General features: G+C 47.9%; 1 protein-coding gene and 1 long non-coding RNA gene across 2 annotated transcripts in view; one reads left to right on the top strand and one right to left on the bottom strand.

The window, feature by feature from the left end:
• The window catches only part of LAMA5 (laminin subunit alpha 5), a 118,392-nt gene that overhangs the window by 18,538 nt on the left and 87,770 nt on the right, over positions 1 to 12,084 (top strand). The window lies entirely within an intron of this gene.
• Positions 5,208 to 7,337, bottom strand: LOC114813782. Its single transcript, XR_003761526.1, has 2 exons — positions 7,263 to 7,337; positions 5,208 to 5,502 (listed from the first exon to the last, which is right to left on the bottom strand). It is a non-coding gene; the product is annotated as an uncharacterized LOC114813782 (long non-coding RNA).

Genomic DNA, 12,084 nt, shown 5'->3' with positions numbered 1-12,084 from the left:
GACTTCTCCAGCAGTGATTGTGCACCACTCAAGTTACCCTGCTTCTGTTGGGGAACGGAGTATTTGCCTGCCATAGCCCCACACTCTATTCCACCAAAATCCAGAAACCCAAACAGCAAGGAGAGTGAAAAAGAGGCTTGTGCATCTTTCATGCTTCACAGCCAATGTCTTTCCGGCCCCAGGGTTGTTTTTATCATTAAGATGGGGTTCCCCGGACTTGGGAAGGGCTAGTGAGAGGCTCTATTATTTGAAGGCTTTTGGTGAATATTTCCTCCTTCAGCCCTGGTGTAGAGGTGGTTTGTTCGGGGGAAGGGTTTTCCAACAGGATGTCCATTTCATTGAAGGAAAGGGAAAGGAGTATTCACCTCCAGGGTGGCCTAGTGCCAGGTGGCTTTGTTCTCCCAGGTCCCAGGAGAGGATGCCCAGGGAAATGCTTGTCATCGAAGCTGGCATTGAAAGCAGCGAGCCCTTCCTGCCAGTACGGCTGAGGAAACTGGGCTAGAGAGAGGGTTAGTGAAAACCTGGGGACCTTTTATGAGGGAATGGTAAGGAAGAATCTTGGTCTTTAGGCCCAGTGTAGCAACCAAAGGCTGTTCTCTCTGAACAGGAAGGAGGCAGTGGAACCCAATAGAAAACTAGGACTCTCCTGGCAGTCCATTCAGGCACTTTAACCTCTTCTCTGACTATCCAAAGGCAGCATGGCCTAGTGGAATGAATATGAGCCTGGGAGCCAGGAATCCTGGGTTTTTCTTTATATTATTTGTTAAACACCATGTGCCAGCACAGTACCAAACACTGGGATAGATACAAGGTAATCAGGTTGGACACAGTCCATGTCTCACAGTAGGACTCACAGTCTTAATACACATTTTACAGAAAAGGTAATGGAGGTACAGAGAAATGAAGTAGTGGAAAGAGCAAGGAATTGGAAGTCAGAGAATGTGGATTCGAATCCCAGCTCCGCCACTTGTCTGCTGTGTGACCATGGGCAAGCCGCTTAACTTCTGTGTCAAAGTGACCTCATCTATAAAACAGGGATTAAGAGTGTGAGCCCCACCTGATTACCTTGTATCTTCCCCAGGGCTTAGAACAGTGCTTTGCACATAGTAAGTGCTTAACACATGCCATTATTATTATTATTATTATTATTACTCCAGCGCTTAGAACAGTGCTTGGAACATATTGCTTAACAAATACCTTAATTATTAAATGAAGCAACTTTCCCAAGGTCACACAGCAGACAAATAGTGGAGCTTGGATTGGAACCCAGGTCATTCAGTCATATTTATCAAGCACTTACTGTGTGCAGAGCACTGGACTAAGCTCTTGGGAGAATATAATGCAACAGTAAACAGACACATTACCTGACCACAACGACCTTACAGTCTAGGTCCTTCTGACCCCCAGGTTAATGCTGTATCCACTAGGCCAGACTTTTTCTCAGCATGGTTCTAGTTCCAGCTCTGTCCCTGACCTGCTTGTGATCTTAGACAAGTCCTTTCAGTTGCCAGTTTTCTCCCCGTAAAATGGGGCCCAAATATCGCTTCTCCTTCCCTCTTAGGTTATAAGCCCCATGTGGGGCAGGATCAGGTCCAGTGTGACTGTCTGGGATATTGTGCTTGACACATAGTAAGTGTTTAATAAATGCCCTTATTCTAGACCTGGTTCTGTCCTTAGTGTGCTGTGTGACTTTAATCATATCACCTTACTTCTATCCCTAAATTTTCACCATCCGAAAAAAAAAGGGGCCAAGAGGTGGTTTTTTTTTTTGCTGTCCTTTGGGTTTGGAGGGAGGTTGTGGGATGCACCCAGAAAAGCTCTAGATCTCTTTGCACCTCTGGGCTGGGGTTAACAAGGGATCCAAGGGACTGGGCTGCGGGTGAAGGCGTTGGCTGTCCTGTTAAAAAGAGGTGCTGTCTCCTGGCCCTCGGTGGCCATACAAACCCAGCTATTCTCTTCCACAGGAGTGTGTAGCTCTTTATTTTCCCAGTCATTTCAGTGTTCTCCTTTTGGGTTTGAAACAAACCCCTTTTTGGAGATGAAGGCTTGTAGTTTGCCGTTCAGTAACCAAGTCATACTCCTTCTTGAGGGCCCTTCAGGGCATCTGACTGTACAGTATGATCCCAGAATGCATTGTGTGAAGTTAGAAAAGCAAACCCAAAATAAGCCACAGGGAAAACTGGAGAGGTTTTCCCAGTTTATTACCAGTAGTTCAGGCCCTTTGATCACCTCCAAGAGAGTCAGGGAGAAGTGGCTGGAGAAAGCCCAGTGGGAACATTAGCCCCCAAAATAAATATTGACCTTGTGTTTGTCTTTCCTACCTCCGGTGTGACAAGAAAGGCTTGGCTGTAAATCCCATTCCCTGGGATAATGGATTGCGGTGGGCTTCCTTCAGATCCCTGGATAACCTCCGCAGGAGAGGAGGTGGAGAGCTGTCTGGGACCACCTCCAGGAAGCCCACCCAGCAATTATTTTAGCCAGGGCTGGGGGACGGATGGGTAGGAAGACAGGGTATGACTCTGCCCTGGTGGGTGGGCACTCCAGGATAATGGTCCCTTGACCCGCCTGGTCAAAAGGTTGCAGCTCTGAGAAGGAGGGAGGTAGATAGACCTGGGTGAAAGAGACGCTTTCAAAGTTGGGAGCCTGCAGGACTTCTCCTCTCCCACCTCTATTTCCTGGAGCACAGGGGGATTCCAGGTCACCCTATGCAGCTGGGAAGCTCTTGTAGCCCACGTGCACTCAGAGGAATAAGTGCTTAGTATAGTGCTTTGCACACAGTAAGCATTCAGTAAATATTATTGATTAATTGGAGTCTCTGATGTAGACCTGCCTGCTGATTCTCCCCAGGATATTTCCACTGACTTCATTAGTATTGGTCCCAAAGCACCACCCATTTCCTTTAGGGTTTGTGAGGACTTTTCAGTAATTTTTTCTTCCTCTAGAATCTTATTCAATTATACAGTAATTCCTCACTCTGGCTCTCACTTTCTTTTTGAGTCTCCCACTCCCCTTCTCCCCAAGACTAAAGGTTCCTTTACTAAATTGAGGGGATTTATTGGAGCTTGAAATGGGATGGGTGACAAAGCCAGTTGTCCAAACATGAGACGGGAGAAGGAGGGAGCACCAGACAGGCACACATGTACCCACACGCCTATGCACACATCCAGAAAGACCCATTTAGCATGGAACTCAGTGAGGGCAGAGTAGGTGAGAAGCAGTATCATCAGTTGAGTGCAACTACTCTTGCTGCTGGCTCCTATTTCCTTCACTTTCCCACCCTCCCCCATCTCTCTTTTTCTTTTCTCTCCCATCCTTGTGGGAAGCAGGTTCCTTACAAGGAGAAACCCCCACCCCTCTCCCTGCCTTTGTGGCTGTACAGCTTTTAACAATTCTTGTGAACACCTGTTTGATCAGATTTGCCTTGGATAAGGAAGTGAATTCAGCTATTTACTTTTTTTCTCCTTCTCCCCCTTGCCCACTTCCCTCATGAACCCCCCTGCCTCTTAGCACTGCACAGATGCCCCCACCCCCACCCCCATTCCTCCCTGCCCCTCTGTCCTGGCAGTTGGGAATTTGTTCTCCTTCACCTTCAGCAGGAGGGGAGGATCAGAGCCCACCAGAGCTGGACTTTATGAACCTTAACATTCTGGGGGCACTAGGTGTCTGACACCTCAACTGCTCTAAGATCTTAACTCCAATTTCTGGAGGGAGTTTCCTGAGACAGCTGCACATCCCCAACACTGGAGATCTGGCTCCCTCCCCCCTCCCCTTTCTCCTTCCCTTGGGTGGGCAGGGATGGTGGTGGAGGGTTTAGGCCTGGCCCCTCAACGAGGGAGGAGAGTCCAGTTTTCCTCTCCTCTCCCCGCTTCTCCTCCCTGAAACCAGTTTCATCCCCATCCATGTCCCAGTGGAGGCAAATCCAGGTTAAAATGACACTGGAATTTGTCATGTCTAAGCCATGGCCCTTGACTGGAATTCATGCCGACATCTCTCCTCTCCTTAGAACCCTCCACTGACTCCCTGAGTTGCTCTGCCTCTAGAAAAAACTACTCAAATTTGGCTTCAAGGCCTTCCAACCCACTCTACTGTACATATCTGCTCTCTTCACTCGCTAATGCCCAACCTGCAACTCTTGTCCCTCCCAAGCCCACCCAAGTGTACCTCTGTCTTTCTCATTTCTCTAGCCTCCATCCCCTCAGTTAATGTTGTCCCCCTAGCTGGAGCTCCCTTACCATATCAGCCCCCCAAAATGTCTGCCTCTTCTAACATGTCTTCCCCAATTAATTCCCAGCATCCCAAGGCACATAAACCCATTAGCCTCCTATAGCACTTATATTGATACCTGTCCTCAGTCTTATGTCTGGGATGCAGGGGGAACTGTAGGTCTGCAGTTTCAAAAGCGTTCAGTTAACAGACTCTGACTGATCAAAGCCACTAATCCCAGCAACTCATCACTTTCCCAAGTTTAAGAATGGAGCCTAACTGTGCCCAGCCAATGCTTTGTGGCAAAAAACTTGCAATAAAGGCACCGGGAGGAGAGAGAGCTCAGTGTGTGTTCAGTCACTGAAATAATAGGCTTCTAACTGACTAAAGCATCAGGGGCCCATTAGCTTAAAATTGTTACCCCAGAGTCTCTGGGTCTCTAGGGTTCTGGGACTTGTAGTCCCTAATAAGAGGCTTAGGGGGATTGAAATTACATGGGGTAAGGTTCTCAGCATGGCCTAGTGGAAAGAGCATGGGCCCGAGAGTCAGAGGATGTGGGTTCTAATTCTGGATTTTACCACTTGCATGCTTTGTAATCCTGGGAAAGTCACTAAGTCTTACTACCTTGCAAAAAAGCTCCAAACAAAAAACCATTTATTAAGTGCCTTCTAGCTTCAGAATGTCTATAGTAGGTACCTGGGAAAATGCACTGTTTACCACCCCCCCCCCCCCCCCCCCCCTGATTTCAACATGAGAACAATAGAGCCAAGAACTGGGCATCATTGAAGCTGGGTCTGATGGGAAGTGAATGGGTGAGTGGGGGTGGTTTCTATCCCAGCTGAAGTATTTTCTCCCTCAGTTGTGGAGGCAACATTGGTTTATGTCTGCTTGGTGCTTGCTATCCTGAAGGAGCTTCTCCCTGCTTCCTGCCTTATGCTCATCTCTTCTCCAGCAGCTACTGGAACCTGCTTTTGATCTGGCTTCTGGCAAAGGACCGTCAAGACTTTTCTGTGGCCTATTTTATTAGCTGTTTTGCCCAGGCAGTCATTATCATCATCAATGACATGTATTGAGTGCTTACTGTACAGTGCAGAGCATTGTAGTAAGCGTATGGGAGAGTACTATACAGCAGAGTTGGTAGACATGTCCCTCCCTACAAGGAGCAGTGTCCAGCTACCTGGTGGCAGGCTAATGAAGCTGTTTCCTGGTTACCAGGGCTGCTGAGCAGGCTTTAAGGAAAGAGAGGGCAAGGAGTTGATGAGATCTTTGCTGTCTGTTTTCACCTCTTAGCTGGTAAATCTGCAAAGAAAAGCGAAGGCTCAGAAAAGTTGAGAAAAATGCCCTAAATAAGTCCAAGTGCTTAATACAGAATAGGAGGTACATAAATACTATGGGTTAATTGAAAATGTCTGGCCCTTACTCCCCTTTTTCCTCACACCAAGCCCCAGTTGGGGCCCTGCAGTACCGACCCATATACCCTACAAGATGCCGGGGAGTTGATCACCCACTCTCCAGCAGGACAAGATGTTCTAGGCCAGGAGACCAGTGGAGCATTTGAGCTGTCAATGGGGAGGGAGCAAAAGAGGACTCTTTTGAGGCCCCCTGCCATCTCCTTCTGTATCATCCACTCTCCAACTCAGCTTTATCCTTGCTGGGAGGGCTTGCTCCCTCCCTCAGCAGCCTCCCCCTTTAGAAGAGTTGACTCCTTTGTTTCTTTCTACATTGGGGATCCAGGAGGGCAAAACCAGTCTCTGACACTAATTCCTTTGCCAGCTATTGCCATTGGGATGTTCAGGTTTTGTCTTTGGGTGCTCTGAATTCCATGGCCTCCTGGGCCCCTTGCTGTGCCCTCTCTGTTTATCTCGCTGCTGCTTGGGGGGCGGGAGCCTGAGGCCACCCATGGCACAGGCCTCGGGGTCTGGAGACCTGGGTTGTAATCCCGGTTCTGCCACTTGCCTGATGTGTGACTTTGGGCAAGTCACAACTTCTCTATGCCTCAGATTCCTCACCTGTAAATAGGGACTCAATTCCTGTGCTCCCTCCTATTTAGACTGTTAGCCATGAATGAATAAATTCTTGTTCTCCCTCCTATTTAGACGGTGAGCCCTCTCTGAGACAAGGACTGTGTTCCACGTGATTATTTTGTATCAACCCCAGCGCTTAATACAGTGCCTGGCACATAGTAAGCACTTAACAGGTTTCACAATTATGATTATCAGCAGAGAAACTTCAAATGAATTAGAGAATTTACCCTGCCACCCTTTAATGTATCTTTGCCCCATCCTCCAAGAACCCTGGTCGCACTGAGCATGTGTGCTACTCCAGCAGGAAGAATTTGTACCTGCTATAGTCCTGTTTCCTGTGTGACAGGTCCTGAAAGCTGGTCTGCTAGCTGTTACTGCATCTTTTGGACCAATTTCTTGTATTTAAAAGTTTCTGCCATCTTTGATAGGCAGAAATGTGTATGATGCCATTGGCTTCCCACAGAGCCCCAGTCACCTTAGTTAATAATAATAATGATACTTGTTAAGCCTTTACTACATACCAAGAACTGTTCTAAGCACTGGGGTAGATACAAGTTTATTCAGTCATATATATTGAGCACATACTGTGAGCAAAGCATAAGTTAATCAGACCCTGTCCCATATGGGGCTCACACTCTTAATCCCCATTTTACACATGAGATAACTGAGGTTGCGAGAAGTTAAATGACATGCCCAAGATCACTCAGCAGACACATGGATGAGCCAGGATTAGAACCCAAGTCCTTTCTTGAATGATGGAAGCTAGGCTGGGCTGTGAGGAAGCATTGAATCCCTACAGAGAGCAAAGCTCGGGGCTTCTCTTAGGAATTGCCTCCTTCCTCATCTTTCCTCTTTCTCTTTCCTACTCCCTTATTTGCTTTTCCCTTCCCTGCTCTCCTCCCCTTCCCTTTCCACCATCATCTGGACCATCACTGCTTGAAGCAATGTCTCAGTTTGGGTCTGGCCCCAAGTTTTGTGGGTCAGCTCCTTCTGCCCCCTTCCCCTTCCCCACACAAGCACACACAGAACATTTACCTGGTCTACTGATCGGATTTCCAACTTGGGCCGCCTCCTTGTCCTTGTTTTCCTCTTCTTCCTCCCCAGCACCCTCTTCCTTGTCCCCTTCTTCCTCGTCGTCGTCGTCGTCTCCTCCTCCTCCTTCCTCCTCCCCATTCCCATTGCCCTCTTCTTCGTCCTTGTCTTCCCTCCTCCTCCTTCTCCTCCTTCTCCTCCTTCTCCTCCTACTCCTCCTACTCCTCCTACTCCTCCTACTCCTCCTACTCCTCCTACTCCTCCTACTCCTCCTTCTCCTCCTTCTCCTCCTTCTCCTCCTTCTCCTCCTTCTCCTCCTTCTCCTTCTACACCTTCTCCACCTTCTCCACCTTCCCCACCTCCTCCTCTTCCTCCTCCTCCTCTTCTTCCTCCTCCTCCTCCTCCTTCTCCTCCTCCTCCTTCCTCCCATCCCATTTTTTTCCTTCTCTTTTCCATTCCAATTCCACCCAGCTTCACCTGCAGTCATTTTTTGTAGAGTCCAGAGCTGAGTCCTTTAGCAATTTAGAAGCCAGTCCAAAAGTCAAGGCAGTAGTCTGTCCTCTTTAGAGATGTGAACTTTCGTTAGTCTTGATTTGCACTCCACTTACACTCTAGATTCAGAAGGCAATGGGGCACATCCATCCTTCTAGATAGGATTGGGTTTGTCTGGCTTCTTCAAAATGGAACCGAGTCGATCTCTAAGTCCATTTCTTGATCCCCTGCCTGGGTAGATAAAAGATTATCAGGGAAAAGGACAGGGCTAGTGAGGTAGAGTAAGCTGGGAGGAATCCACATTAGAAGGGGGAGCTAAAACCATACGAATGAATAATCTCCTAGAGAGAGTGAATATGGAGCGAAAAAGATCGTGCCTACCAACTCTATTACACTCTCCCCAGGGCTTAGTAGAGAGATCAGCGAGTGCTCATTAAATACTATTGGTTGATCGAAAAGAGTAATTAGTAGCCCCAGAACAGACCCTTATGGGAAATCCACAGTTGAAGGGTGAAGGGAGGGCCAAGCCAGAAAAGGAAGCAGTAGGTCCTGTCTTGTCCAAATTCTCGCATATCTCAATGTAGACCATGGTGACCGTAAAGTCTGTCTTGTTTCTCCTATTAGATTGAATGCTTCTTGAGGGGCCAAACACTGCCTCCTCCGAAACAAGGACCCTAAGAGCAAAATCCTGGTCTAGATGCACTGTGAATTCTCCAGCTGGTTATTGACTGTCTGGCTTTCCTGCACAGTCACCCCCCGCCACACACACCCTTTCCCTCCCTCACTTCCCCTTTCCTCCCATCTGTCACAGAATAGCTCACCATGTCATCTTTGGGCGATCAGAAAGAGCAGTTTAATTCACATGAGTCTCTGCCCCGGTTTAATTCACATCACTCCTCACTGCATCAAGTGAAACCGTCACCATCAGCTTCACGGCCAAGCCGGCTGTAAAGAGTTCAGAATGTCCTGGATTAGCATTTGGGTTTTTATCCGTGTCTTCACCTGGTGGTTTCTCTGCCTGCTGCATAGAGATTAAGAGTCTGAAGGCAGGGCGTTGTTGGAGTCTCCCCGGTCCATGTCCCGTTTCTTTTACTTTTGGTTTCATCTCCTTAAAGCGGACATCCTGTGCTTCCAAAGAGTATCAGAAGAAACCATGTAGGGTGGGATTCGGAGTTGTTTTCAGGTTTACTCAGTTTTTGTTCCACGAAGCAAAGTTCAGGAGTGCTGAGACGTTTTGCCAGAAGCCATTCTGCTTGTGGATGGCTGAAATAAATGACAACACTTAAACGTGGGCCATCAAAATGGAGTGAAGGCCATTAATTCTCGTAGCTTGATTCTGTGTTCCCAACTAGTGGCTTCAGTCCTTCCTTATTTCTTCTGACCCCCTGGAACTCCAGCAGACTAACTATGGTTCAGCATGCCTTATGGACTGGGCCCCAACCCTAGTTCGTATCCCCTGCCCACGGCCTAGGTTGGGTAGGAACTAAGCTCCTGGGCAGATCCCCCTCCTCCCTCAATCCACCCCAACCAGCCTCCTATTTTTGTGGGGAGCTCAATGTGGGAATGAGAACGTTGCTCAATTGGAAGAATAGCCTGGGGCTGACTCCCAGGGGTGCTGTGCTTGACACAGGTACTCTGAGACAGCTGCACATGCACCGTGGCCCTTCCTGGAATTGAGCATGTTCCGTGTGTGGATACTACTGCCTGGGACCCAGCCAGAATTGGCCTGGGATCCGGCCCGACTTGCACCAGCCCCCTCATTTTCAACTCAAACCCGACTCTGCCGCGTTGTCTTGGGAGCCCTGAAGCACTAGTTCTGCCTCCACCTCCAAGTCTTTCTGAACGTTTTATTAAGTTATTTGGTTTGCCATAGTAAATTGGAGTAAACAGACTGCAGGAGACCGTTGGAATGTGCATCTCCCAGGGGTTCCTCATTGAGAGACACATTTCCAGAGGCCAAATCATGCAGACACCCCACATGCAGAGCCCCTAATAATTATGGTATTTGTTTAGTGCTTACTATGTGCCAGACACTGTACTGAACCCTGGGGCTGAATACAAGCAAATCGGGTTGGTCACAGTCCCTGTCCTATGTGGGACTCACTCTCAATCCCCGTTTTACAAATGAGGTAACTGAGGCACAAAGAAGTGAAGTGACTTGTCCAGGGGCACACAGAAGACAAGTGGCAGAAATGGGATTAGAACCCATGACCTTCTGTCTCCCAGGTCCTTGCTCTATCCAATATGCCATGCTGCTTCCCAAAATATTTCTTAATATTACTGGCTTTCAGTGTGGTATTTCAGGATCACCAGGTGCTCGGAATTATTTCTTGTAGAGAAGCAGCATGGCCTAGTGGATAGAGCATGGGCCTGGGAGTTAGAAGGATCTGGGTTCTAATCCCAGCTCTTCCACAAGTATGTTGTTTGACCTTGGGCAAGTCAAATCAAGTCAACTTTTCTGTGCCTTAGTTACCACAACTGTAAAATGGGGATTAAGGTTGTGAGCCCCATGTGAGACAGGGATTGTGTCCAAACCGATTTACTTGTGTCCACTCCAGCACTTGTAACAGTACCTGGCATATAGTAATAATGATGATAATGATGGTATTTGTTCAGTGTTTACTATGTGTCAGGCACTGTACTAAGATATTCTCACTTAACATATTATTATCATTAGAGGTCCAGTTCTAAATTAGTTCCACAGTTAGTTGCTTTACATCCAGCAGTAAAAACCCCTGAAAAGATAGACTGAAATCTAAGGCTGTAATTGGAAAGCCAGATAGTCACTAAGCCCTGAGCTCTTTTCCAAGAACCAGCGTGGATCATTGGGTTGCCAGAAAAGCCCCATTGGACTGGTGCGTATGCAGCCATCTCTGGGCTTCTCAGGCAAGTACGGAGCCCTTTGGCGACAGAAAGGAGACTGGCAAGCAGATGTGGGGAATTGGGGAGCGTCCATCTCAGTTCTTCCTGTCCATCTCAGTTCTTCCTCCCCCTGCCTAAAGCAGAGGAAGAGGGCCATTAGCTTTAAGGCACTTTGGAGCTCTCCCCGCTACTTCTCCTCAGTTCTCCCCCACTATACCTTAGTTCTCACACTTCAAGACCTATGTGGTCAACCAATTCACTCTACCTGTTCTGTGTTCTTGTCCCTCCCTAGTCCTGTCTCTCCCTAGTTTCTTGCCCCTTGCTCATGCCCTCCCTTCACACCCAACACAGGAATCCCTGCCCCTCCTTCACACCCAATTCAGACCATTCCTTTCTTCAAAGCCCTGTTGAAATCACATCTCCTCCAGGAGTGTCATGCTCCAGGAGGCCTTCCCAGACTAACTCATCTCCTCCTCATTCCCCCCTGCCCCCACCCGCTACTTCAGGGTTTCCGCATCACCCAATTCTCCAAGCATTCAGGTACTTATCTTTAATGTAGTCTTATATACTCAAACTCTAAACCCCAAGTGGGACAGGGACTGTGTCCAACCTACCTCATATCTGCCACTGCATTTAATACACTACAAATTCTGTTGCTTCCCCTTACCTGTGGTCTGTGCTTAAGTAACACAATTCTTATTAATTTGAATTCTGTTGCTTCCCCTTACCTGTCATTTATTTTAGTCTGTGTCTCCTACTAGACTGTGAAGGCCTTGAGGGCAGGGATAATGTCAACTATACCGTACTTTTCCAGATTCTTTGTACAATGCTTTGCCTAGAATAACTATCAGTGAATACCATCGCTTGATGGAAGAGGAAGAAGAAACCCACTTATGTTCATATGTGAATGAGTTGTATGGTCATTTATTTTATTTATTCATGTTCCCCTATTATAAATATTTTTGTCGGTCTCTCACTAGAATGTAAACACCTTGTGGACAGGGAACATGCTGGATGTTTGTTGTACTAAGCACTTAGGAAAGTACAGTGTGTTATTCTTGGTGGGTGCTCAATAAATATTTTTCCTCCTCCTCCTTCTTCCCTTTTCCATCTTTGAGTGGGCACTGGAGTGATTTCCCAGTCCTAATTCGGAGTCAGTCTGGGCCTGTGAGGGTAAGTTAGAGGCCTAACAGGACAGAATCTCTGCCCTAACAGGAGGGGAAATATGTGAAACAAGTCAACAGAGAGTAAACCCTAGCTCTTATGAGAAACACACTTGTGGAGTAATGGGGCAGGAGGGAGGCTGACTCACAGAAGAACCTCAGCCCCCTTCTCCCCCCACCCCCTGCCCCCAAACCAGTGTTTAATCACCCCCATCCCCTTGGCAAGTAGCTGCAGCTTCTGTTCCCCTGGCAGATCAGTGAGGTTTTGGGGGGGCGGGGAGGCAAAGGACAGGGGAGCTGGGGGGGGT

This window comes from Ornithorhynchus anatinus, chromosome 8, assembly GCF_004115215.2.
Source record: "Ornithorhynchus anatinus isolate Pmale09 chromosome 8, mOrnAna1.pri.v4, whole genome shotgun sequence".
Classification (NCBI taxonomy): domain Eukaryota; kingdom Metazoa; phylum Chordata; class Mammalia; order Monotremata; family Ornithorhynchidae; genus Ornithorhynchus; species Ornithorhynchus anatinus.
This window is presented reverse-complemented; position numbering and strand designations above follow the sequence as displayed.